This window comes from Brassica napus, chromosome C3 (assembly GCF_020379485.1).
Source record: "Brassica napus cultivar Da-Ae chromosome C3, Da-Ae, whole genome shotgun sequence".
Lineage (NCBI taxonomy): Eukaryota > Viridiplantae > Streptophyta > Magnoliopsida > Brassicales > Brassicaceae > Brassica > Brassica napus.
In genome coordinates this window covers 67089624-67116169 of record NC_063446.1, presented here as the reverse complement: position 1 = coordinate 67116169, position 26546 = coordinate 67089624, and the positions used below count along the sequence as shown (strand labels likewise).

At 36.3% G+C, this 26546-nt stretch overlaps 1 long non-coding RNA gene across 2 annotated transcripts; it reads right to left on the bottom strand.

Moving 5' to 3' along the window:
- Positions 1-775: 775 nt before the first annotated feature.
- LOC106374204 lies at positions 776-3371 on the bottom strand. 2 transcript variants are annotated; one of them, XR_007320431.1, is made up of 6 exons: positions 2810-3371; positions 2672-2733; positions 2463-2580; positions 1907-2359; positions 1462-1744; positions 776-1363 (listed from the first exon to the last, which is right to left on the bottom strand). It is a non-coding gene; the product is annotated as an uncharacterized LOC106374204 (long non-coding RNA). The 2 variants fall into 2 exon arrangements; XR_001274850.3 differs by having other exon boundaries at positions 1907-2406; positions 2810-3366.
- Positions 3372-26546: the final 23175 nt, after the last annotated feature.

Here is a 26546-nt window from a genome sequence, read left to right as displayed (position 1 = left end):
TTTGGTTTAGTCGTAGTGGTTTTAATTGATAAATTAAAGTTTCACATATTGTTTGGCGGTAATGGGTTTTACTGTAAACATAAGTTAAAGGTAAGTGCAGAGTTTGAAATTGAATTGGAGTTATGGAATTAGGCCATGTTCGTTGTTCGTTGATGAGGGAAATTGAATAGTTGTTCTTTTCTTCGAGTTTTGAGTTGTCCCGCTGAGATTTCGTCACCATTCCTGTTGTAGAATTTGATTTGTCTACTGAGTAATTTATCAAATTGAGAAAAGTGATAATTATATTGCAATGAATTGCTGACTTTGGTGGTTGGTATTGATGGAGATTTTGAATTGTTGGCAAATCTTTCATGGTCTTCTTCTAAATCTGCAAAAATATGTTTTGTAGATATCGGATTTATCGTATTTACGTTGGTTGATAGAGAAGAGAGGCAGTGACAGTGAGATTAATGGTGGGAAGGAATCTTTGGAATCTACTTAGTCAAACAATGTAACAAAGTAAGATAAAGATTCTTATTATATCTTGGTCTTAAATCATTGAGATCTAAGCAAGAGATAGTCAACCACATGAAAAAAGAATTAAGCACTCTAAATTTAAAGATAACATTTAAGCTAAAACTCTGTAATGTTTTTTTTTAAATTATGTTTTCAGTGGTTTATTTGTTACACTAAGGAGATAATTATGAGATTATTTGTGTTGTTTACTTACAATTTTATGAAATTACTAAGTCTAATATAGACGCAAGATTCCTACTATGTCAACCTCTATAAAACAAAGTACGAATCTCAAAGTATATAGACGACGTCATTTCATCTCTTTCTTTTATCTGTTGTCCATTATATATAATAGGTAACCTTCTTTAAAACCACATCTCGCTAATAGAAAACAAAACAAAAACTTATAATGGAGTTCTTGCGTAACGTAAAAAACAAGAAGTAACAGTGCTAAATTAATATGAAACTACTTTCTTGCGTGACTCCACAGCAGTACCATGCCTGCCTGGCAAGAACACTCAGTTCCACCTGACCTGGTTCTCGAATGACCCGTCAACGAACACCGCCTTCCCAGTGGACTTTGGTCTCTCTGTTGGTTGTGGTAGCTCCTTGCTTTATGTTTTAATGCATCATCATTTCGCTGCTTGTCTTTCTCCTTCTAGTTTTGGAACTATAGACACAAAATGAACATCAAACTTTTTATTTTATAAACCATCGTATTATAACCGACAAATAAAAAAAAAGATTCTAAATAATTATCAACTGAAAAAACATGAACTCATGTTTGCCTGAACAGATCGGATCTGCTCATCGATTAAAGCTTCTTTTGATTGAAAAGGAACCATAATATGTTGTCTCCACCATAAGACTGAATCAAAAAGAAAAAAAAGAAAGATTAATAAGGAATATGAGATTGAATAAAAGAGAAAAGAATCGAATCTTGTTGGGTTTTAAAAAAGTTTGTACCTTCTGATGCTCATATAGTTAGTCATCTGCCGAGTCAACTCTACGACGTACTCGTCTTCATCCTCGTTTTATGGCTTTGGTGAATCCGGGTCCGAGTCAGATCGGAGCGAGCTTGTGATTGGAGTGAAGAACGTTGAGTGTAAGTGCTCAGAAAAAGAGCTAAAGAAATCTGTGTCTTGCAGTTCAGTGGATCCCATTTGATGATTCTTTGGACAGATACAGACAGAACAGAGAAAGAAACAGAGGAAAGCATGTTGGCGAAACTCTCAGTCTTCTTCTAAACCTAAAAAAGTATGTGTTGTAAAGGAGACCGTTTTATCGTATTTAGTTTGGTTGATAGAGAAGAGAGGCAGTGATGGTGTATGCAGTCGTATTTAAGGTCCAACAGATGAACATTGGCGATGGTGTATGCTATGACTTTTAATAAAGAAGGCAGTTAACATACCGGTGATTGTGGGAGGCAATTGAAGGCCTTTCTGTAAACAATGTTGGCAATGTAACCAATTCACGCGACCCTGGTAATGTTAAAATCCCCAGGATATATGTACTGGAAACTGGCGGCTTCTTAGAGTGAAAAAATGTTTGGTTTATGTCGGTGATAGTATGATTCTTGGTATCAACACACACACACTTCTGCTTCGATAACTCTTTCTCAAGCCTTCTTCTTGGTTTAGGTTGCGCGGCAGCATGATTGGGACACCAACTTTCATGCATAATCGAGTTGTTGCAGCATAGTTGTTTATGTCGGAGCCTTGAACAGAACGGATTTGGCATAGGTAATATAAGTAGATGGTGGTTGAATTCTAATATGCAAAAGGAAATTTAAAAAAATACCGGGGAGTTCAAAGAAAGTGTTTGCAAGAGCTTGAAGATGGTCGAACTTCAGAAGCATGAATTTCTGGAGGTTGGTCACAATAGTAGTCGTGGGGACTTCATCAATAGTACCTATACGATAAAATGAGAGAAGGGAAGCTGTAACAAAACATAAGCTATGTACCTACCTGTTTCGGATAACCAAGGACTTGACAAGTGTGTCTATTGTATCTTTTGTCTTTTGCGTTATTCTCAAAAAAGGCAAGCTTCAGCACATCATCTTCCTCCAATCTTATGTCGGAAACCCTGGATAAAAAAAACAATAAATAGACTCAGAAAGATTGAAAGTTTAGTGTTAGAGAACGCCAAAAGACCAAATAACAAATAGTGATCTCACAATTTAAGCGATGCCAGCTCCTTGGCAAGAGCCATCATTCGGTCTTGTAGCTGAGCACATTCCTGTAACAAAACACAATAACGATAAGAAGTTTCTACACGGGTTGCAAAACCTTTCTGTTGAGTTTGGTTCTAATACCTCTAAATTTAACTTAAGCAAGTGTTTGTTCGTTGATATTTCATTCCGAGACTCCCACCTCTCTCTCTCTGATGTCGACTCTGTCGATAGCCATTTTCTGCGGCGGGAGGCCTGAATTGGTTAGCCATCTCTGAAGAGAAGTGGCATTCTCGACTGAATATATATCGCAGCCCCATGATATGTCAGGGACATCCTCCATGGATCGTTTTGTTTGTCTCACCGGCCGAAACAGAGCAGTGGATTCCGGGACGACATCGGGAACCAGAAGAGGTGGTAAAGAGAGGGTTAGATGTTGGGTACGGAGACAGCGATGTCAACCTTTACGTTTGCAATCATTAGGTCTGCAGATTAAGATAAGTGTAGACGGCGAGGTTGAATGGGGAAGAAAGATAATAATGAAGCCCTAATTGACTCAAGCATAAAACGCAGATTTTGACTTAATTATGGAACCAAATGTGGAAAACCCAAATCAGACCAAACACAAAACCTTTACGACCAAAATAAACTGGACATAACGTGGAGCCCACAAATAATAATGGAGAGCGATTCATCGTCTCATCCTCAGCGTTTTAGGGCTTCTCTTGGATCGGGTTTATGGGCCAAATACCTCACATTACGGATAAAAAAAACAGCCCAACGCCAATGTGACGTGGGAAAAAACTGGTTTCTCATTGGTTGATTTTTGAAGCCGACGTGGATAGGCTCAATGGAGCTCATATCCCTCTTTTATTTATTGCCATTTTGGAAATTTTCGGTTTGTGTTATTTTGTTATAATTTTATGTTATTCTAGAGATTTGTCTTTTTAACTATTAATATATTTTCGGTTGAAGCTCTATCAAATCAACTTTAACCTACAAGAAAAAGTTTAGACATCTATAATGTCATCACATTAGTCATCATCATTCCTTGATTATGTAGTGTAAACTAGTGGGAATTAATTATAGAACCTTTCAAAATCCCCTTGACTATATTTACGAAGTGATTTTGTCACATGTCATTTCCACAATCAATTTCACGAAACAAATATGACATGGCTACTGAAATTGATGACATGACTTCCAGAAAAATATGACATGAATAATTTTCTTTAATGTTGATTTATATTTTTGGAAAACTTATTAGAATATGGTAATAATTCATATATTACATTTAATATTGATATTTTTTTTGGTAAACTTTTTAAAAAATATGGTAATAGCTCATACATCAATTATAAAACAAATATATTTATATATATAACATTTCAAATTTTGAAATATTATTATTTTTGTATAATTATACAATTTGTATTACTAAAGCTTTCAAAAATTTATACAATTTAAGGGGGGTTATTGGGAGATGAATTTGTGTAGAGTTTGTGAATTTTGAGAGTTGATAGATTAAAAAAAGTTAAGTAGATTGTGAAAATTTATATACATTGATTTATGAAATTTGATCATAACTTTTTTAGATTGATATAGATTTTCATTAGTTTGTATTACCTCTTTTCTATCATTTTTTTGTAAAATAAATATAAAATATATTTATTTTCTAAATCATATAGCATGATTATTTATTTTTTGCTTTCAAATTAAAAAGAAAATAATACTGATACATACAAAACTGAACAATTTTCTTAATATTTTATAAGATTTTGTCACAAAAAAAACATAATGACCGAAAGAAGTTTCATTAAAAATATAAAAGACTATTTTACCCCTTGCGGTATAGATGTACAAGTAATAAAAAGTAAAAAGATAAAAAGTTTTTTTTATATTTTTTTTTCAAATTCGAACATTTTTATAATTTTTATAATATTTCTATTTTATAAAATAATATTTTTTTCAAATTTTCTTTTTGAAATTCCAAAATGTTTTTTGAAACTATTTTTTTTTAAAATATTTTAAAATTATTAAGATTTGTAAATGTAATTATTATTATTTATATTAATAATATAAAATTTTTAAAAATAATAATATATTCAAAAATGTAAAAGTATATAAATGTAATGAATTATAGTTTTGAACATATAATTTGGATTTAAGGTGCAATAGATATTTGGTAAGAATAATTATTTTGTTTTCTAGTATTTTTATCACAAGGATTTTGAAAATTACATGGATACATATGATATTTTGAAAGTTGAGTCTTATGAGTAAAAATGAATAGAATTCATCTCCTAATAACACTAAATTTAGTTAGAATTAGAGAATCAATAATAACTAAACTTTTTGAATAACAAGAGATTTGAATGGATTTTAAAAATTCTTAAACCAATAATAATGGATTTTACTAAGATTTTTGAAATCCAAGAACCAATAACAATGGATTCTTAAAATCACAAACTCTACACAAATTCATTTCCCAATAACCCCCTAAAAAAATTATATATCTAATCGTAAGATCATTAGTTTTTTATATATCTACAAATTTTATAAATATTGTTTAGGTTACATTTTTGATAATAATACAATTTTATATCATTTTTATTAGTTTTATACAAATTGATTTAATATATATCAAATCTATATTAAATATTAGTAAGAAAATAGTAAAATCTATAATATTTAATAAAATGTAATTTTAAATATAAGTTAAATTTAAAAAATTTCTTACTGCACGTAGTGCCCGAAAACACCTAGTACTAATTAAAAAAACTTTCTCTCTCATCTTTTCTTGAAGTTTCCGGGTTTTGGATTTGCAGTCTCTGGCCAACGCCCGGTTCGCCGGCATTGTGCCTTGTAAATTTGTAATTAGTTTATTTTGTTTTGTCACCGACTTGTTTGGGGTTTGTCTCCGGTTTTAATTCGGTTTTGTTCTTCCGTCTTGTACGGATCTTAACTCCGATTGGGTTCGGTTTATCTTTTGTTTAATCGGCTTAAAATCTCTAGCCTTTGTGTGTTCTAATCTCTTTCTGGTCTTCCCCAATCGATTGAACAGATCTGGGTTTTCACTAATGCTTGACTCTGTGCTCATGAGAATGTAAATCCTTACTTCTTGGCTATGGCGATTTAAAGTGTAGGTCATCCATGCGTGAAGATTCAAGGTGTTGCGGTTATCCGGAGAAGAGTATGAAGATTTAAAACTATGGTCGTGTTCAGACGGTGTTTTAAGGAATGCTCTAGTCCGATTAACTGGGTTCTTAACTCTTGGTGTTTAAGCCTAAATCTCAACAATCTTTTGGGATAATCAAAGCAAAGGCTTCAAACGATGCAAATAAAACTGAGTACGAGCTTGTTAATTCTAAGTGGCTTTGCATTTTCCGGCGATGATGGTGAGATGGTGATGAAGACTGCAGTGGCGAAGTCACGATGTGGTGGGGATGATGTCACGATGAAGTCAACATGATGTCATACCTCTGGATTCCTTTAGAAGCTCTACCATTTAGGTTACACGTGTAATGCACTAAAGATATATATTTCTTGTGTAATCTAGAATCTGGGCTTGCTTTTCTTTGCATTGTAAACTTTAAAGCCCACGTGGGCAATAATGAAAATGTTGACCAAAAAAATAAAATTATAGAACCTTTGATATCATATGACATAAGCATGATGACGTAATCAGTTATGTCACTTACGGATACTGAAAAGAGGGACCTACGGGCAAACACTGAAGTCATCTACTTTTGTCGGATGGCTTCTTAACTCGCATGGTCCGGTGCAAAAGCTGCCAAACTGGTTTCCGTTAGATTTGTTATTTTGCAATTGGAATTTATTGCTGCTCGGTTGTTTTGGACCTTTAGGTCAAAACAGGCGTCACTACTGAGCCGAACATCCTTCAATGTTTCTTGGATTACACGAACTTAATAAACATTTGACTCAATAGTAGGAGATGGTAAGACCATCTTTAACGCACTATGTTATGCGTTTTTTAAAGAGTGGACCCCACACTTTTCATAAAAACAGGTTTCAAATGTCGCGAAATAAGGAACTGCTTCGGTCCGTTTGTTACACTATTTCGCGGGTTCCACGACATGTGGCGGTCCGCGATTGGTTCTATTTTTAATTTTTTTTTAATCAGATAAAACAAAAACGAAAACAAAAAAAAAAAAATTTTAGAAACCCAAACGGGTTTTACCGGATAATCATGCCCTAAGAGGTTGAAGTTGCTTTTGACACGACTTTTGTTCTTTTTCTTTTATACAAAGTATACAAAAGTAATTAAGATATGTATATAAAGATATAAAAAGTAGGCATAGTCATATACTTTTACAACACTAACTGTAAGGATTAATTGCATTTTAATTATATGAAGCCAACGTTTTAAAAGTAGTTCAAGTCTAATTGCTCACCAGTTACGTGAGGATCATTTGCATTCTACTATCGGTATCGATAATTTAGGGTTGGTGGGAAGTGAGTATCTTGTCTTTATTGCGTATATGTGAGCAGTCCAATCCTTATCTGTTTTGAAGCTAAGCTAATATTTGGTATCTTAATATCCACTAAGATTGGGATATTCAACCTGATTTTTATGTGAAATTCAAAATAGTTTAAAATATTCAGTATTCAACCAAATTTATTTTAATATTTATTTCCAAACTCATTTCCAGTTTCTACTCCAGATATTTCAGAATCGTAAAATATGCATGTATGTGTGTTTATATAAACCTTATGTTTATAAATGATTTTTTAATTAAACTAATTCAAAAGGTACTGTTTGTTTTTCTTGCTTGTGAGTTGTGATTTACTTATATACTAGTGGTCTTCCGGCGCTACGCACCGGGTTCGTCTATTTTATACTTAAATGAAATTACAATTTATTTTATAGTCTTAGTAAAGAAAATATGTTCAAAATATAAAGATGAATATATGTTGAAAGAGAATGATATTTTTTTTATTATCTATTTGATAGTAATTAGTGATAGTAGTGTATTATTTTGTTTTGAAGTTGTATAGATCAATGTAGAAAAGTATAAGTGATTGTGACTGCTTGATTCAATAAAAGTAGAATAAAAAGTTGATAGTCATAACAAAGTAAATTCATTTGAAACTGAAACATAAAATAAAGTTGATATTAAAATGCTTGTGTTTGTTTTTGTGATTATCTTGTTTAAAGGAAGATAATAAATTGTTTCATCCTCTTAAAGTTGTAACAATCTTCGCCTACTTTGTTTATGTCAAAGATGTGGCAATTTGTTGGGGGCTTTATTGGTTAAATACTTTGTCTTCAAAAAGATCATGAATCGAGTAAATAAATTCTTAATCATGCTTTTACATTGCTCGGATTTGAATTGATTATTTTCTCAGGATAGCTTATTCAAAAATTCTTTTTCCTCTTCAAAATTGTCTATGTGTAACATTAATATATCATAAAGATATGTATCATTATCATAGTTTCCGGATTGGCGAAGATGGTAGAGTTTTTTGAGAGATTGAGGTGGAAGAAGTATTGATTTAACCACTCCGTGTAATGAGTTTCTGGATTGTCATTATCCCAACATTGATTAATTAACTAAATGTATTGATTCATCATCCTGAGTGGTTCCGCTGAAAAATATTGTAGGCTAAGGTTTTTGAAATAGACGTCAGGGTCTGTGTCTGAAGAATTTCCATCATAGCTGTCAATGCTTTCGTTTGAGTTATAGTTGTTGACTAAAGTATTTAATATCATCTAATTTGTTCTTTTTGTGTTTTTTTGAATATAGTTGAGAAATATGTTTTCCTGCGAATCTTAAATATTTATTTTATATTTAATTAAAAATAATAATAACTTTTAAAATTTTATTTTATTTTTCTTTTTACATATCATATATTTATTTCATCATTTAAAAATCATGAAAATTTAATTATTTATGATTTGTCTACTTTAATTTTAGTAGTTATATATTGAATTATTATTTAAAACAGTTGTTGCTTATATTTAACACAGTAAATATATAATTGTTTTTGTACGCTAATTTATTGAATCGAATAACACTATCTTCTTCTTTTAGTTTCTCAAATTATAAATTGAAACGGTGGAAAACAGCGAATCTATTATTAAAAGTTAGCTAAGCAGCATTAAAACCTAATAGTAACTATTATTCTTTATAGATATACATGTTTGTTTGAATCTATATATGTCGATATTTTGAAAACCAAATGAACTATGTTAATAATATGATCAAACATTTTTTTCTAAATTTTGAATTTTCCAAAAAATGTAACGAATTTCCAAAAAAAAAAATAATATATATATTTAAAATAGTGTATAATTTTATATTTCTTGTATTAATTCATAAGACTATAGATCTTTAACTATAACAATATAATAACTGATTTAAATAACTGATTCATAAGACCATATATAGATCTTGTAGTAATCCAGCTATTCACTTTTATAGGCATTTAGTGTGCCTCTTTACATTTGTGATTTGATTTGGTTATCTTAATCAAGCATGATTTCAGCTTTCTGCAGCCTTCCAGCTTCTATTATTCACGTGATTATCACTTCCATTATATTGCGGACAATTATCATTTCTTAAGGTCACAATTTGTGAATATTAAATAGTTATGTTGAGAATAAATTAAAAGCATTCAAAGAGGTTTGTATTTCTTAGAGGATCATGACGTTGATGTTAATTTAGGATTGATTCCACTAAAATGTAAAAATGTTTTGTTTCTTTCCAAACATTTGATAGTCGGTTACAAATTTGATTTTTTTTTAAATACGTAAGTTCAATAATAAGAAGTTCGGTTGCTATCAAAGTATCCTTGGGGCGAGTATCAGTTCTGGAAGATCTGGTTTTGGAAAGTACCAGTAATCGACTCAAGTTAGTTGATGGTGATATGATAAAGAAAAACAGATATAGATACTGCAGCGAGTTGCTCAAAAAAAAAAAAAACTGCAGCGTAATGTATATTAAGCCCTTCTCTGGTTGTAGAGAAATGCTTGTTTTGATCTTCCAAAGTCAACTTTTGCTGAAACGCACTAAAGTTCTTATTATACATTATAATCAAAAATGAATGAGTTGATCATATCTATTCACATGTTTAACTCATAATATACAAACGACAAAGAAAAAAAGTAGATTGTTGACTTTAGTGACAAACTTTAGATTAAACAATCGGATGGATTGATATATTAACATCGCAGTGGAGAGCGCCTTCTGCATATTCCCAATATTTTCTCCCAAATACCTCATATGGCATCAGATTGAATCCCACTTCTTATATGAAGTTCATAAACAATTTTAATTGCATGTATCAACCCCACAAGTGCTCCTCCTTTCTTGACATTACGGGCTTCCCAAAATCAGAGCATGCACGGGTCAGAAGATCACTAACCATGTAGTAACCAGCCAAATATTCCGGAGTGGCACCGATTGGCACTTGTGAATCATAAACTACAAGTCCGAGCTACAATACGTATAACATGTTAATTATGGAACAATCATAAAATATGACAAACAATCTAAGAGCACAACTTACTTTTGACCACTTGCTTAATGGGTCTGGATTGACTCCTCTGTTCAAAAGCACATCAGTAAGATCCCGTCTCCGAGTCTAAAAACAAAACAAACATCACGCTTGCATAACAACAAAAGACATAAGCTATAACCAAGGACATATCAGAACCAAGATCACCTTAAGTGTGTTTGTCCAGATAGATGAAGGCCTTTGCTTATCAAAGGCATCAATTATTTCCATAAGTTTAATTTCCATAAGTTCAACAAGAAGAAACAGCTGCATGAGAAAACCCCAATTCAACCTCCATAAGTAGAGAGCATTGGCAACATCAAAAAAAGGAACTTGAAATAAAAGAAAAGAGAGAGTAAATAAACCTCAAACAAAGTTCCAATAAGAAGACTATAGCATTAATAAGAAGCAAGATCAGATTTGAGCTGTTCAGCGCAATCTTTCCTGCTCGCTCCCTTTGGCCTCAGACCGTTAAAATTCGTCAGAGCTCTAACAACTGAAAGAAACATGAAATGACTATTATACAAACATTCAACAGTATATAAAGAAACAAACTTTGAGAAATGTTACTGACTCTCTTTGATTCTACTTTGCGGTAGAGGAAGATCAGGTGGCCCACGAGATTCTTCTTCAAGCTCCTTGACACATAACAAAACAGCAGTTAGTTCTTGTCTCATTCTCACGGAAGGAACCAAGATTCGTTACCTCTTCAGTTGGCAGGCGAAACGTATCCTGTTCAGATTCTTCACCAGGTCCAACTTCCTTGTTGAAATCGAGATGCTCAGCATCAGCATCTTCCTCCTTCTTCGCTTTCGCTCTGTCAATAAATTTCGTTTGAGATGAACTGTACATTGCAGGAAGTTGGGATGCCATAATTATAGCTGAAGCTGAAGCCGGTTACGGTGGGATACGAAGAGGTAGATTGATTGCTTCTAGTGAAAGGAGTGGATTAACTACGGGTAATGCGGAGTAAAGAACAGAGTTATGGATGGTGGAGACGTTATGTATTTCGGAACGTCGCTTTAGGCTTCTGTGTGTTTTCATCGTTGAGTTCGCGGCGCTAAAAGAAGACGATAGAGGGAGGAACCCTAATGCACGTGGGTTTCCAACATGTGTGTTTAACTTTGGGCTTCCGGTTTGGGCTAAATGTGCAAAATAAATAAAAGCCTAGATCATATCAATGTATTAAGAGACCCAACAGAAAACCAAAAATCGCAAACAGCTTTAGGTGTCGACACGTATCGGCGATTGCCCCTCCCTCCATGGTGACGTGGCGCAAGGAGGATGGAGCAAATCCTACTTTATTGTATAAGATATGAACTTTAACAGTCATCATCCAAATTATTTTGAACGAAATCAAAGCAAATAATAGAACATAGAAAATATCGCATATATATATATATATATATATATGTTATGATATGATATATGGGCCATGGACATCCATGGGTTTGGATTGATAACTTGGGAAATGTGCAATTTTTGGGAACACGGAACTATCCACGGCGAGAGTCTGCCTTGCATTTTGAAGTGGAAGCACTACGATGGACGATGGAGAACATGTTCCAACATTCGACATGTCAGAGCTTTGAGACGGATTGTTGATTGCCATGATTAAGGAGTCCCAAGCTTGGTCAGACTTTGCAACTAGCTGGGAGGATAGAGACTCTACAAATATGCTTTCTGGACTTTTAAATCATTCACATTCCAAGAGCGCAAAATAAAATTTTGGATTCTTTAGCTAGGACTGCGAGGTCTTTCTATAGAGATCTATGTTTTATTGGTTGTTCTATTCCGGTTTGGTTACTAAACCACTTCAAGTTTGAGTAATAGAATAGCTTTTTGACGTAATTTATATATATATCTATGTCTAGTACCTTATGATAAACATGTAAACGAAATACAATTTAATTGATTCGCTGCTTCCTCATTTCGTAGTGAGAAATTCAAAATCGAATTATAGGAAGAAACTACGATCAGTCAACTAGAAAAGTTTCAAGTAGTCAACTGAATTATTTGAATAAAAGTTTATAATCAAGTTGATCATGACCAACTAAGGGATTAAATCTATTAGCTTTAGATAAAATGTTTACACCTTTAGTTCAGTAGCATGCATGGGCATTCGGGGTCCCAATCGGATTTCAATCGGATTTCGGTTTTGTCCAATCAGGTTTCGGTTTTTTGGATTTGTCAAAATCAACCTTCTTCGTATTATATGAAAGTTCGGTTCGGGAGCGGTTCGGGTTCTATCGGATTCGGGTCGGGATTAGTAAATCTTCAAAGAACTGGTACAACCCGATATATTTTTGGGTTCGGGTCATAATCGGGTTTTCGGTTTAAAAATATTTGATTTGTACCTAGTTTGTAACCAAAACATAAGTAAAATCGATTATTCTTTTAAAAGTACCTGATATGTACCTATTTTATAACCAAAACACAAATAAAATCAATTCAAAAATAAAAAAGGAACATCAAACGTGATCATTCAAAATAGTTACTGATAGAAATAAAACCAAATAAATGAAAGCATAAAATGAAAAGCAAGTTCTCATGAAATGAAAAACATTATTCAATGAAAACAAAACCAAAATTTAAAAACTTCAAGCTTCAATCGCCATCTTCAACCATCTACCTTCATGTAATATATAATTATCTTAGATGTTCAATATATTAAGTGTATTTTGAATACATATTAGAAATTGAGATCATGTTTGGTACAAGATCTTTTTGCGATTTTGAATGTTTTGGGTTCTATGAGATATCCATTTAGGTTCGCGTTCGTTTCAGATAATACCCATAACCCGAAATACCATAAAACAAGATACATTCGGTATTTATGTCGGATTTGGATCGGTTCAGATTCAATTTTATTGGATCGGATTCGGTTCTGGTTTTTGGGTTCGGTTTATTTGCTCATCTCTATTCAGTACTCTTTGTCTCCCATACTAGCTAGCTGTCATCATATATATTAATTCTCATATGAATAACGGATTGTGTTCGCAAAATATAAAATGTATCGTCAAATTGTAGTAGATAGCGCAACTTTAATCAAAGCAACTTTGTTTCTAAGTGGATTTTTTATTTTTTTTTTGTAAAATGCTAAGTGGAAATTTTCGTCTATTTGAACATTACATTTTTCAATTTCATAGCAATTCCATTGACTTGCCAAATTTTCTTAACCAACCAAAATAAACATATAATATATTTAATTTCCTTTTCAAATATCCATTTTTTGTATCTACAGAAAATAAACAGAGTAAAACAAATGCTATAAACTAAACTAAAGTTTGACCCGCACACGGGTTTTAATTTTTATAAATTTCTATATTTATGTGTGGTTATATTCACATTTTCATAAATGTTTATATTTGAGTTATAAGACAAAACTATTAAATATATTATTTACAACTTAATATTATATATGTAACTTTATATTAGTGTTCCTCATATGTCTTTTTCGACAATATTAACATACATATGTTTAAAGTTTGCATACATTTAATTTTCAAATTTACTTACATATACTATAGTTTTTTCATAAAATGCATTACTAACAATAGACATTAAATGTTACCATTACTTTGCTTTGTATTTCCTGTTTATGGAAATGCTATATACTTTCTATACAATAGAAGATGAGATATTGTTTTACATAGAAGCATAATATCAAAAAAATAACAATCTCGGTTAACAAATATAAACCCATGTGAAGTCTTCTCTATATGGATCAAAACTTAGTTAAAATATATATTATATTTGTAATATGTAACTCTAAAACACTATTATTTATATGCCTTATTTGAGATTATTTTATACAATGTAGTATTTGTTTGATATGTAATTTTAATTAATATCAATTTATTTTCCTAATTTTTGGTACACAATTTTTTTTATTTGAAGTAATTAAATGATATTTACCTTCACGAAATGAGTAAACAAAACATAATTTTTATAGTTTCCTAACATTTTGTTGGTTATATTCCAAAATTATCATCTTGTGCATTTTTCTTTATATTGTTACAAAAAGTAAATTTTATAAAAATATTTATTTACAAATTTTTCTTTGTATTTTTATAAAAAAATTAAATTTTATAAAAATATTTCTTAACCAACCATGAGAAACATCTTATATATTAAAACAGAAGTTACAACCTTGATTCATGTGTGATTTTTTAAAAAATGGACCTAATGGACTTATTCCTAGAATGTCATGTTACATTTAATATCTAATCTTATTATTTAAATTTTGGGTCTACCAGAAATTTTTATTGGGCTATCAATAATTGGATTTAAACAATAGATGATCCATTGTATTTATAGATACTATAAATTAAATACATATAATTTAATGTTGTAATGTTATACCTCTATATGCTAAATATTTAAATATTTGTCGATGTTAACTTTTAAAATTATAAAGATTTTTTTTTAAATAACAAAAATCATATTATCTAACAATGATTAATCTTTACTACCCTAAAACAATGAAAACAAATTTTAAACTATATAGTTTATTTTAAAAATTAAACAAAAACTAAATGTTTAAACTACTATAGTTTATTTACTCGATAATATAAATCTATGAAGCGAAAAGTTTAATTTTTTTATAAACTTTCTAAATTTTTGAAATGTTACAATATCTTTGAATATGACAATACAACAATATTTTACTAATCTTTATATATATAGTTACGATTTTAATAATGAAATAATAATTCAAAAATATATATATATATAGAATAAGCAGTGCCGTCTTAAAAAATTTAATGACCTAAGGTGAAATATAAAAGAAAGACCTTTTTATAAGTTTTTTTTTAAACTTTAATTTATTCCATTTCCATGAACTAAATAAAAAATTGTGGTATTCAAAGAAAAAAAATAAAAATGTGTTTTTGTGTATAAATTAGATTTTGTTAATAGAAAAATTGAGAATGGTGTAAGTTAATTTTTTTGTTCTTATTGTACTTAAATTATATTTATTTAATCATACACGTTTTTATTATAATTTCACCAACTAATTGATATTTAATAAACAAAAATAGACCTTCTTAATTAGTAAAATAACATAAATTTTTTTCGGACCTATGGACCCATGGCAATTGTCCATGTTGCCATGGGTTAGAGCCGGCTCTGAGAAGAAGATACAAATACATGTGAAAGTTTGAAACAATCTATTCAATGAAAAAATATACAGTAAACTTATTATGTTTTAAAAATTGATAGACACATATATAAATTATAATATATACCAATTTAGAATTAAAAACAAAATATTTATATAAAAATAAATGAAAACAAAAATCTGCGCGGTTGCGCGGGTCGAGATCTAGTTTATATATTAAAACAGAAGTCACAACCTTGATTCATGTGTGATTTTTTTTTAAAAATAGACCTAATAGACATATTCCTAGAAAGTCATGTTACATTTGATATCTAATATTATCATTTAAATTTTGGGCCTACCAGAAATTTTTATTGGGCTATCAATAATTAAATTTAAACAATAGATGATCCATTGGATTTATAGATAGTATAAATTAAATAGATATAATTTAATGTTGTAATACTATGCCTCTATATGCTAAATATTTAAATATTTGTCGATGTTAACTTTTAAAATTATAAAGATTTTTTTTTAAATAACAAAAATCATATTATCTAACAATGATTAATATTTACTACTTTAAACCAATGAAAACAAATTTTAAACTATATAGTTTATTTTAAAAATTAAACAAAAACTAAATGTTTAATTATTTACTCGATAATATAAATCTATGAAGCAAAAATTTTAATTTTTTAAAAACTTTCTAAATTTGTGAAATGTTACAATATCTTTGAATATGACAATAAAAAAATATTTTACTAATCTTTATATATATAGTTACGATTTTAATAATGAAATAATAATCCAAAAATATATATATAGAAGAAGATACATATACATGTGAAAGTTTGAAACAATCTATTCAATAAAAAATATATACAGTAAACTTATTATGTTTTAAAAATTGATAGATACATATATATTATATTATATACCAATTTTGAATTGAAAACAAAATATTTATATAAAAATAAATGAAAACAAAAATCCACGCGGTTGCGCGGATTGAGATCTAGTATAATATTAAAATATAAATTTCTTTTAAAATATCTGTTTTCTATATCTTCGGAAAATTAACAGAGTAAAACAAATGCTATAAGCTAAATTAATTCTAAATATATATTCTGCATGGGAAACAATAATTTTGAAATTACATAATTACAATTTTTTGAATACTAGGAAGTATAGGACCGCCCATAATTTTCTCAGACTCAAAGCCATAATATGTAATATTAATTTCATTTTTGTGAGCTAATGACCTCTGGTGACAATTATCTTATATATGGGTCTATAATTTATTGTGATGGCTTTGATTTTTCTACAACATTGTAAGACTTTGTTTGTTGCTTTCTTTTTATTCCTTCTTCCCATTGATTTGCTTTTTTCAGTTTTGTGTTGTGTCCTCAGACATGCAATGGCGTGAAAAAACTAAGCATCATGTAGGGTCTTCTATGGTGTCTGATTCTCGAGACATTATACCTTATGAACATATCTCGCAGACTCATAATAATCACCAACGTGATAAGCATTCACGCAAGGAGAGTAGCGAGCTTCGGTCTGAGGATGCAGCTCCGACCTCAAGCAAGAAACTGGCCAGCAAAATAGTTACTCCATCTCATGAAAATGTCACCATTCGCAGCAATAGTGCAAATTCTCACCTCTGCCAGATTCAGTCCCAAGGAGTCCGCCAGGTGATGCTATGATTATGGGAGCCTTAAAAGACATGGAGTTAACAGAGCCAATTAATGTTGCTGAGAACGATGGTGGGCACTTGGACGGAGGTGTAAACATGGATGATCTGTTAGGAGAAGATTTAATGGAGATGGAGCAAGATACTATAACGAATGTTATGCAGGATGCAAGAACGGCTAGAAAAGGAAAGACTGTCAAGGCTAAGAGAGCAACAAGTAACAGGTCCAGCCATAAAAAGAATGCCCCTTTGGGCATCCTTAATAAGAAATTTGAGTTCCTGCTCCGAGGATCACCTAGACAGCGATCAGTGACACCGTCTGCTGTACCTCCTTATGAGGGTGACGGGAAATCTCGGAATGCAACAAAGAAAGAGAGAGTTGGTTCTTCCAAAACTGATGGTTCGATGAGTTCCAAAAACTCATCCAAACATTATCTATGAAGACAATCAGTTGGAACTGTCGAGGGATAGGGAACAACTTCACAGTTCGACGCCTTACAGAGATGTGTCAGAAGCATCACCCATGACTTGTGTTCCTTTCTGAAACGAAGAATATGAGGCTGCTGTTGCAAAACATTCAGGTCGAGTTAGAATTTGATCATTTGTTTACCGTTGAGCCACTTGGTTTCAGCGGAGGTTTAGCTCTTTTTTCTATGGATGAATTTCAAGTTAATGTTTTATTTTCAAATAACAGAATGATTGATATTAAGGCAGTCATTGATGGAATAAAAATCTTTATGACATTTGTTTATGGAGACCCTGTTTTAGAACGTAGGGATCAGGTCTGGGAACATCTTACGCGTTTCTCAACAACACGAAATAGACCTTGGTTTATGATAGGTGATTTCAATGAAATAACTGATCATAGTGAAAAGGAGGGAGGCAGAAGGCGTTCTGATAGCTCCTTCTTGCCTTTCAAGCAGATGTTGAGTGATTGTGGCATGCTGTTATTTCCATTTACTGGGAATATGCTTTCTTGGGTCTGGAAACGATCAGGAGGGACAACTGTTAGATGCCGACTGGATAGAGCAGTGGGGAATGAGGATTGGGATGAAAAATTTCCTCATACAGCTGTTAAGTATCTCAGGCTTTGGGCCTCAGATCATCGTCCGGTCCTAGCGGACATTCTCACAAAACCAGTAAAGCAAAAAAAAAAAGAAATTTAAATTTGATAATGAGGAATTAAGGCATGTCATTCTGGAAGGATGGAAGTCAGAGGATCTGCCTCCTGAAGCGAATATAATGGAACATATTGCTAGTTGTCGAAAAGCTTTGAGCCAATGGAGGAGACAAAACAATGTGAATTCAGAAAAGCTAGTGGAGGAGCTTAAGGAGAAGGTGGAGGGTCTATATTCGAATGATGATGCTACTTCCAAGGAAATAGCAGATGCTCTAAAGGAACTATCTACTGCTCTTAAGGCAGAAAAGATGTTTTGGAGACAGAAATATAGGGTTCTCTGGTTAAGGGAAGGTGATAGGAACTCAAAATATTTCTATGCACTAGTGAAGCAAAGAAGAGCAAGGAATATGATCACACAACTCCTAGATGAAAATGGAAATATGGTGGAGGATGAGGAAGGATTAGTAGCCATTGCTACTAGTTATTTTAGACAAATATTTGAGTCTTCCAACCCGGAGGATATAGCTGATGCGCTAGCAGGGGTCTCGATGACGATTACTGGGACAATAAATGAGGATCTAACAGCACCAGTAACTGAATGGGAGGTTAAATTAGCCCTTTTCGCTATGCACCCAGAAAAAGCCCCAGGACCAGATGGAATGACAGCCTCTTTTACCAGAAGTTTTGGAATATTTTCAAAGATGACTTAACCTGTATGGTTAATCAGTTTCTTTTTAAGGAACAATGGCGCAAGGGCTAAATGATACCAATATCTGCCTAATTCCTAATGTGGGAACCAAAATTCGCACTGTCGATTTCCGTTTAAATTAGGAAAGTAGGAGAACCCTAATTTCCCAGAGGTCCCGGATATCTGCTAATACCACACGCCAAACAATCAGAACACGAAACGAGAACAGTAATAAAATAAGAAATAAAAAAAGAGAGCAAGATAGTTCTTATTCCGAATCTGCGTTTGAGCATTTACAACAAGGTAAGTGCCTGGGCTACGAGAGCTGTCGGCGAGATTCCTACTTCTAAAACCCTAAGACGGCAAAAACCTAATTGAGTCGCAGCTCGAATAACAAAAACGGAAAATTGCCTAAAATCGCTCTAAGTGCTAAGTTTGCTGTGAAAAAGTCCTCCTCCATGCCTCTCGCCTAGGACTCCTTATATACTGGCTCCAAGGTCGGTTTATGCTTTTCCCCTTCTGCCCTTAAGCCGCCATAGCATAAAAATGGAGATATTCCATTTTTTCCGATCTTCGTAATTATCTTCAAAATTTCGTATTTATCCGCGGAAACTTGACATTTATCTTTCCTTACGAACCAAGCGTAAACCGTCATGCGGCTTACGGGCTGTTGGTTAAGAAATCGTAACTTGGGCCTCGAGTCATGTCTTAGGTCCCTTTGGGCCGTCTTCCGACTCGAAGCGTTTATTACGGCTTCTTTCGATAAAGAACGAACTTTCCACGGTTTTTACGGTAAAGTTTGATCAATAACTTAGAATGGCGGGGAATCGTGAAATGGGTTCACTACAGTCTTCGGGAGATAGCATCGAAGGGTAGACGAGAATGCATGGACTAATGTCGTATCGACGTTTCGGAAGAGCTTGGTCGCTACGCTCGATCTCTACGTAGCGACCGAACTTCGGTTCGAGAGCTCGGTCGCTACGTAGCGACCGAGCTTTAGCTCGAGCTTGGCCGCTATGTAGCGACCGAGTGGAACATGCGTTCGGTTTCTGCGTAGCGACCCTCTTCGAGCTCTTGTCCGATGACTCGCGTTTCTTCCGCAAAGCTTTTCGTAAAGAAGAATCTATTTCGAAAAAGTATTTCTCGAAGAAGGTTTCTACGTTTTCTTCTTCGGGGATTTTGACGTTAACTTCGTTGCAACCATTTTTGACCCCAACAGTTAGCCCCCCAGCTCGTTAGAGTCGAGACTCTTGCGGGCGGTTTGACGATTTTGGCAAAGTTAGGCGTATTGAACGAAGTTTACTTCAAACTCCGCGGAAGAAAATTCTCAAGAAAGTGTTTATTATTAAAAAATATAAAATTCCGAGCCCATACTTCTATAAGTAGTGAGCTCTTGTCATTCATTTGCTTCACACCTTCCCTTCTTCAAACCTTCAAAACCTCTCTAGCTCCAAATCTCTTGTTTTTAACATGTCTTCTTCCCATGGTGACAAGCGAAGTTCCGATGTGGAGATGGGCGAGGCTACATCTTCGGCGCCGATTCCGACTTCTCCGGTCGAAGCGCCGGCTTGCGTTGCCGATCATCTCTCCTTTCGAGAGAAATTAGTTCATCCCCAAGCCGAGAAAGAACAGGTTCGAGCCGGCGCCGAGTTACCGTCCTCTTCTGCACTGGCCGTTGCTCCGGGTCATGGGACCGAGGGCGTAACTCCGCGAGATACGGCAACTCTCGCAGGCTCGGTCGTTCCGGATGCTTCGGCTTTACCTGCTGGATCGTCCACGACTCTGATTCTTGTCAAAGATAAGGAGAGGGCTGCCGACTCTATGCCGCCTCCTCCGGCCAGGAAGGAGATCGTTCTAGCGCTGCACGCTCCTAGTGTTGTTCCTGTTGCTCAGCCTAAGGGCCGGAAGAGGAAGTTTACCAAGGGCGGTGACGGGGAATCTTCGCAGCAAGGAGACTCGAGCATAGCGTCGGGGCTTCGCGGAAAAGTTTGTCGCTCACTTACTTTCTTGATTGTTACATATTTTTCTAAAAGACAAAGAATCCCTAAATTTCTTCTCGTTTCGCAGTTCATGTCGTTGATCGACAGGATGATCAGCGAGTGCGGTTCGGAGACCAGTCGTCTTGCCGGGGAGTTGTTGGAACTGAAGGGTAGATGGTCTGAAACCGAGGCCATGCTGACGGCTGTCAAGGATTCTCACTCCGTGAAAGTGTCGAAACTTGAGGTCGCGATAGGGGAGCTCGAGAGGGACCTCGGGATGACGGCGAGTTCATTTCTTAAGGAGAAGAAAGCAAGGAAGGCCAAATCTTCGGAGGTGCGTTGTCTTCAGCGTCAGATCGAGGGCGATGCAGGATTAGCGAGCCGCGGTTGAGGGCGGGATGGCCGTGGTTCAGTCGTTCAAAAGTGAGACTCCTCCGACCTTAGAGGCCGAAGAGGCCCGGCTGTCCGGCTGCAAGGGTGATTTGGCAGTCGTGGATGGAGATTTCGATCATCCTAGCTGGCCTGAAATCCGCGTGCTTTCTTCCGATGTGTTCAGAAGGCCCGGAGGGGAAGGATCCGGTGCTCGGAGGTGATGCGGCTTCAGGTTTAGACGAAGCGACGGGTGAAGAGGGAACGTGAGCTCTGAGGATGACTTTGGTTAGATCTCTTGCGGGAGATTTTTTTTATGTTTGATGTTTCGGCCTTAAATGGCCTCATTTCGTGTTTCGGGACTGGCCGTATGTGGCTTTGAATCCCTGCCGCTCTGCGGCTTTTTATGACAAGATGGTTGAGTTGCATTTTTCATAAGCTTACGTATGGCGTGGAAGAAGGGTGATGAGTTGTCGTCTCATATCCTTTTTCGATGTGAAATGTTTTGTTCGAGATCTGTTTTGAGAGTTTTTCCGCGAGATATCGACTTCGCGGGATATCTGAAGATGTCGAATATAAACATAGATGCATGGTTTTGGGATCTCGTATCTTTTTGATATCATGCCTTGAGATGTTAGAGACCAGTGTGATGGGTTTAGGGCAAGACCTAGGTTTACTTTCGGTTTAAGATTTTATGCGGTGACTAGCCGGCTATCGATTTATCTGTCGCGATTTTAACCTGATTCGTACCGATTTAAAGTCTGCGATAGGTTCTTGGCTTATATGACTTGTTAGATACGAATCGAGCATCTATCCGGAGAAAATTTTTAAGCCAACCGGAAGTGCTGGACCAAAATTTCGGGTTTCTTTTATAGCGCTATTATCCTTGTGTCGGATGTACGAGACTCATCTTCGTGAGATGGCTATGTCTGTTTAGGACGTTCAAGAGTTCGATGTGATCAGCACCGAAATTGGCGGCAGATGCCGTCGTTTAGATTTTTTGCGCAAGATATGTGTTAAAATGTTCATCATTTTTTTGACGGAGTGTTTGTTTTCGTTGTTCGGAAGAAGTAACCCTCGAGGCATCTTTCGCGACGTCTCGCAATGCTAATGGCTGCTTCTCCCTAACGGCTGATTTATTTTCGAATATCGAAAATGTTTCGCGGATAAATGATAATTTGCTTGGTTAAGATATGTCAAAACATCAAAGGCGTGGTCGGATGTTTTCGAGTTTGAGAGTATACGAGTATACGTATCCACTCCCCCCTTTTTTGATGAGGGGGGACAGCTGAATTTGCCTTTCGACGAACTGCCTACGTACTCCTTACGGAGATCAAGCCGTCTCGTAGTTCGGTGATTGTGAGTTGGTTAGTGATAGTATTTTTTTGAGATGCATCGCGTTCCAGGTCCTTGGAATTTTTATGCCTTGCATGTTGGCTACTTCGTAGGAGCCCGGTCGGACGAATTTTTCGATTCTATAGGGTCCTTCCCAGTTTGCTCCGACTTTTCCCGCGTTTTGTTCAGTGGTGTTTTGGAAGACTTAGCGAAGGACTAGATCTCCCTGATTAAATCTGCGATTCCGTACGTTGGAATTGTAGTACTTTGCGGCTGCGTGTTGGTAATTTTGGATTCGGATGAGCGCTCGATCTCGGCGCTCGTTAATGAGATCGAGATCGTCGAGGAGCATTGCGTTGTTGAGCTCCTCTCGTTCGGGAAGTAATCTTCTTCGAACACCGGGGAACTCTACTTCTACGGGAATCATGCATTCTGTTTCGTACACCAGAGCGAAAGGGGTATCTCCTGTTGCTCGCCTCGGGGTGGTACGGTGGGACCAGTGGACTCCCTCGAGTTCGTTGGCCCACCTGCCTTTTTTGGCCTCTAAGAGTTTCTTCAGTCCGTCGAGAATGGTTTTATTAATCGTTTCAGCTTGTCCGTTACACTGCGGATACCTGGGCGTTGATTTGTTAAGTCGTATCTTCCATTTTTCGCAGAACGCCTCGAACCAGGTGGAGATAAACAGAGATCCGTTATCGGTTACGATTTCGTAAGGAACTCCATGCCTACAGATGATGTTTCTCCATACGAAACTTTCGACTTGGACATCTTTTATACTTGCGTACGAATCTGCCTCTACCCATTTTGAAAAGAAATCGGTGAGGACTAAAAGGAAACGCTTATGCTTTGAATTATGAAGGGGACCGACGATGTCCATGGCACAGCGCATAAAAGGATAGGGCAATGTGATGGAGGAGAGAACTTCGGCTGGTTGTCGGATGGTTGGAGCATGCCTCTGGCATTTTTCGCATTTTCGTGCGAACTTCTTGCAATCTCCGATCATCGTTGGCCAGTAGTATCCATGGCGCTTGATTTTCACTGCCAGTGATCTTCCGCCGGAATGATTGCCGCAGGACCCAGAATCTACTTCTTCCATCACTTTTTTCGCTTCTTCCCCTTCCAGGCACGTCATGAGTGGTCTGGAGAATCTCCATTTGTAAATTTCGCTGTCTACTGTTACGTAACGCGCGGCCTGTGTTCGGACTTTGCGGGGTGCCCATTTCTCGATGGGCAGGCATCCGTCGATAATGTAGTCTCGAATTTTCTGCAGACATGGGGTATCGCAGCCGTAATCAGATTGCTCTGATTGCGGTCGTATTGTAACTTTTTCTTCTTCGTCATCTTGACCTTCTATGAGGTATGACGATTGGTGGTCCGATGCTCGGGTGTTCAATGAACTCGACCGGAATTACCCTTTCAAGTCCTGGATCAGAACTTGATGCTAAGGCCGCGAGAGCATCTGCCTGGCCGTTTTCGAAATGGGGAATTCGCGTAAGGGCAAAAAAGTCAAACTTTTGAGCTAGTTTTCGGACCAGTTTGAGATACGCGTCCATCCGTTCGTCCCTGGCTTCATACTCTCTGCTGTACTGACATGCCACTAACTGGGAGTCGAAGTAAGCGTGGATGTTTCGTATCTTCAAGCCGTGAGCCAAACGCAGTCCTGCGACGAGTGCTTCGTATTCGGCTTTGTTGTTTGAGGCGTGGAATTCCAGCCTAAATGATTGCTCTAAGATCTCGCTCGTTGGAGATGTGAGGCAAATTCCGATGCCTGATTCCTGCTTGGACGAGGATCTGTCGACGTGAAGGAGCCAAGTGGAATTTGGTTCCTTGTTGGTTATGGTCTCTGTCGGTAATTCGACCAAGAAGTCCCCAAGCACTTGTGACTTTGCGCTTGTTCTCGGTCGGTACTCGATATCGTATTCACTCAGTTCGACCGCCCATTTGGCTAACCGGCCCGATTGACTCGGGCTATGCAGGATCGTTCGTAGGGGAAAAGTCGTGAGGACGACGATCGTGTGGGATTGGAAATATGGTCTTAGTTTTCAGGCCGATGTGACCGCGCATGCTAATTTTTCCATTAGCGGGCATCTAGATTCGACATCCAGCAAGGTTTTGCTTATATAGAAAATAGGTTTCTGTTCGCCGCGTTCTTCCCTGATTAGCACGCCGCTCACAGCTGTTGCTGATACAGCGATGTACAAGAACAAAGGTTCCCCCTCCACTGGTTTTGCGAGGACTGGAGGGGAAGCCAAATACTGCTTCAGCTGTTGGAAAGCGTTTTGCATTCTTCCGACCATTCGAATTTTTTATTTCCCCGTAAGACATCATAGAAAGGCAGGCACTTGTCTGTTGATCGTGAAACAAACCGGTTATGTGCCGCGACTCTACCAGTCAGCCTTTGGACTTCCCGCTTAGTCTTCGGCGAAGCCATCTCGATCAGTGCGTTGATCTGTTTTGGATTAACCTCGATGCCGCGGAATGTGACTAAGTAGCCGAGGAATTCCCCTGATGCTACGGCGAATCTGCAATTTGGCTGGTTGACCTTCATGTTATGGGAATTTAACTGCTCGAAATATTCCTCGAGATGTGATACGTGATCCTTTTCTTGGAGGGATTTGACGAGCATGTCATCGATATAAACCTCCATCGTTTTACCGAGTTGTTGAGAGAACATACGGTTCACGAGTCGTTGGTAAGTTGCGCCAGCGTTTTTGAGGCCGAAGGGCATTACCCTGTAGCAATAAGTTCCGCGATCGGTAATGAACGCAGTCTTTTCGCGATCGTCAGGGTTCATCATAATTTGGTTGTAACCTGAGAAGGCGTCCATGAAAGACAGAAGTTCGTTTCCTGTCGTTGCTTCTACTAATCGATCTATGTGTGGCAGGGGGAAACTATCTTTTGGACAGGTCTTGTTTAGGTCGGTAAAATCCACCCAAACTCGCCATTTTCCATTTTTCTTTTTGACTACTACAGGGTTGGCGAGCCAGTCTGGATACCTCACTTCCATTATTGACCCGACTTTAAGCAATTTTTCGACCTCGTCGTTGACCGCGGAAGCCCGTTCAGATCCTAGCTTCCGCCTCTTTTGTTTGACGGGTTTGAAAGTCGGATCGATATTTAATTCTTGACACGTTATGTTAATGTCAATCCCTGGCATATCTTCCGCGGCCCATGCGAAAGTATTGAGGTTCTTTTTTAGACAGGTTATGAGCTCTGTCCTCAAAGGCTCGCGGAGATTGGCTCTGATCTCGATGCATCGGTCCGGAGATGCTTCGTCGAGATAGACTGTGACTACAGGTTCGCAAGTTGGTTCGCGTTTTTCCTCTAGGGCCGCGATGTTACAAGACTGCCAGAAGAGTTCAGCCGAATCTTGACTTTGCGAACCCTGGTTAGAGACCTTTTTCTCCGTTTTTGTAGGAGTGGTTTCGAGGTCTGGTCTTTTTCGTTTTTGTTCTGCGGCGAAACACACCTGTGATACTCTTGGGTTTCCCCATATTACCTCGATTCCGTTAGGGGTTGGAAACTTGAGGCAAAGATGGTACGTTGATGGGATGGCATGCATGGTGTTCAACCATGGCGTTCCCATGATAACGTTTTAAGATGCAGGACGGTCAACGACTAGAAACTCTGTGACTTTTGTCACCGTTCCGGCTTTGACTGCGAGATTAATCGATCCGAAGGCCATGGTCGTTTCTCCCGAAAGTCCCAGTAGTGGGCTAGGGTATTTCACGATTTCAGATTGATCGATCCCCATTTTCTTGAGAGTATCTTTGAAAATGATATCGGCCAAACTTCCGGTGTCGATTAGCACCCTAGCGACGTCAGTTCGATAACAAGGAGATTGTTTTGAGGTTTGGCTCGATCGACCGTTGCTCCCCCCCCCCCTTGAACGAGATGACGGTCGCGCACGTTGAGTCTTACATATCGTTCCTGATCGTTGAGTGGCTTTTGCGGGTTAGATTGATCCGTACCCCCCCTCCTTCTAGCGCCAAACTGTGGGAACTGAAATTCGCATTGTCGATTTCCGTTTAAATTAGGAAAGTAGGAGAACCCTAATTTCCCAGAGGTCCCG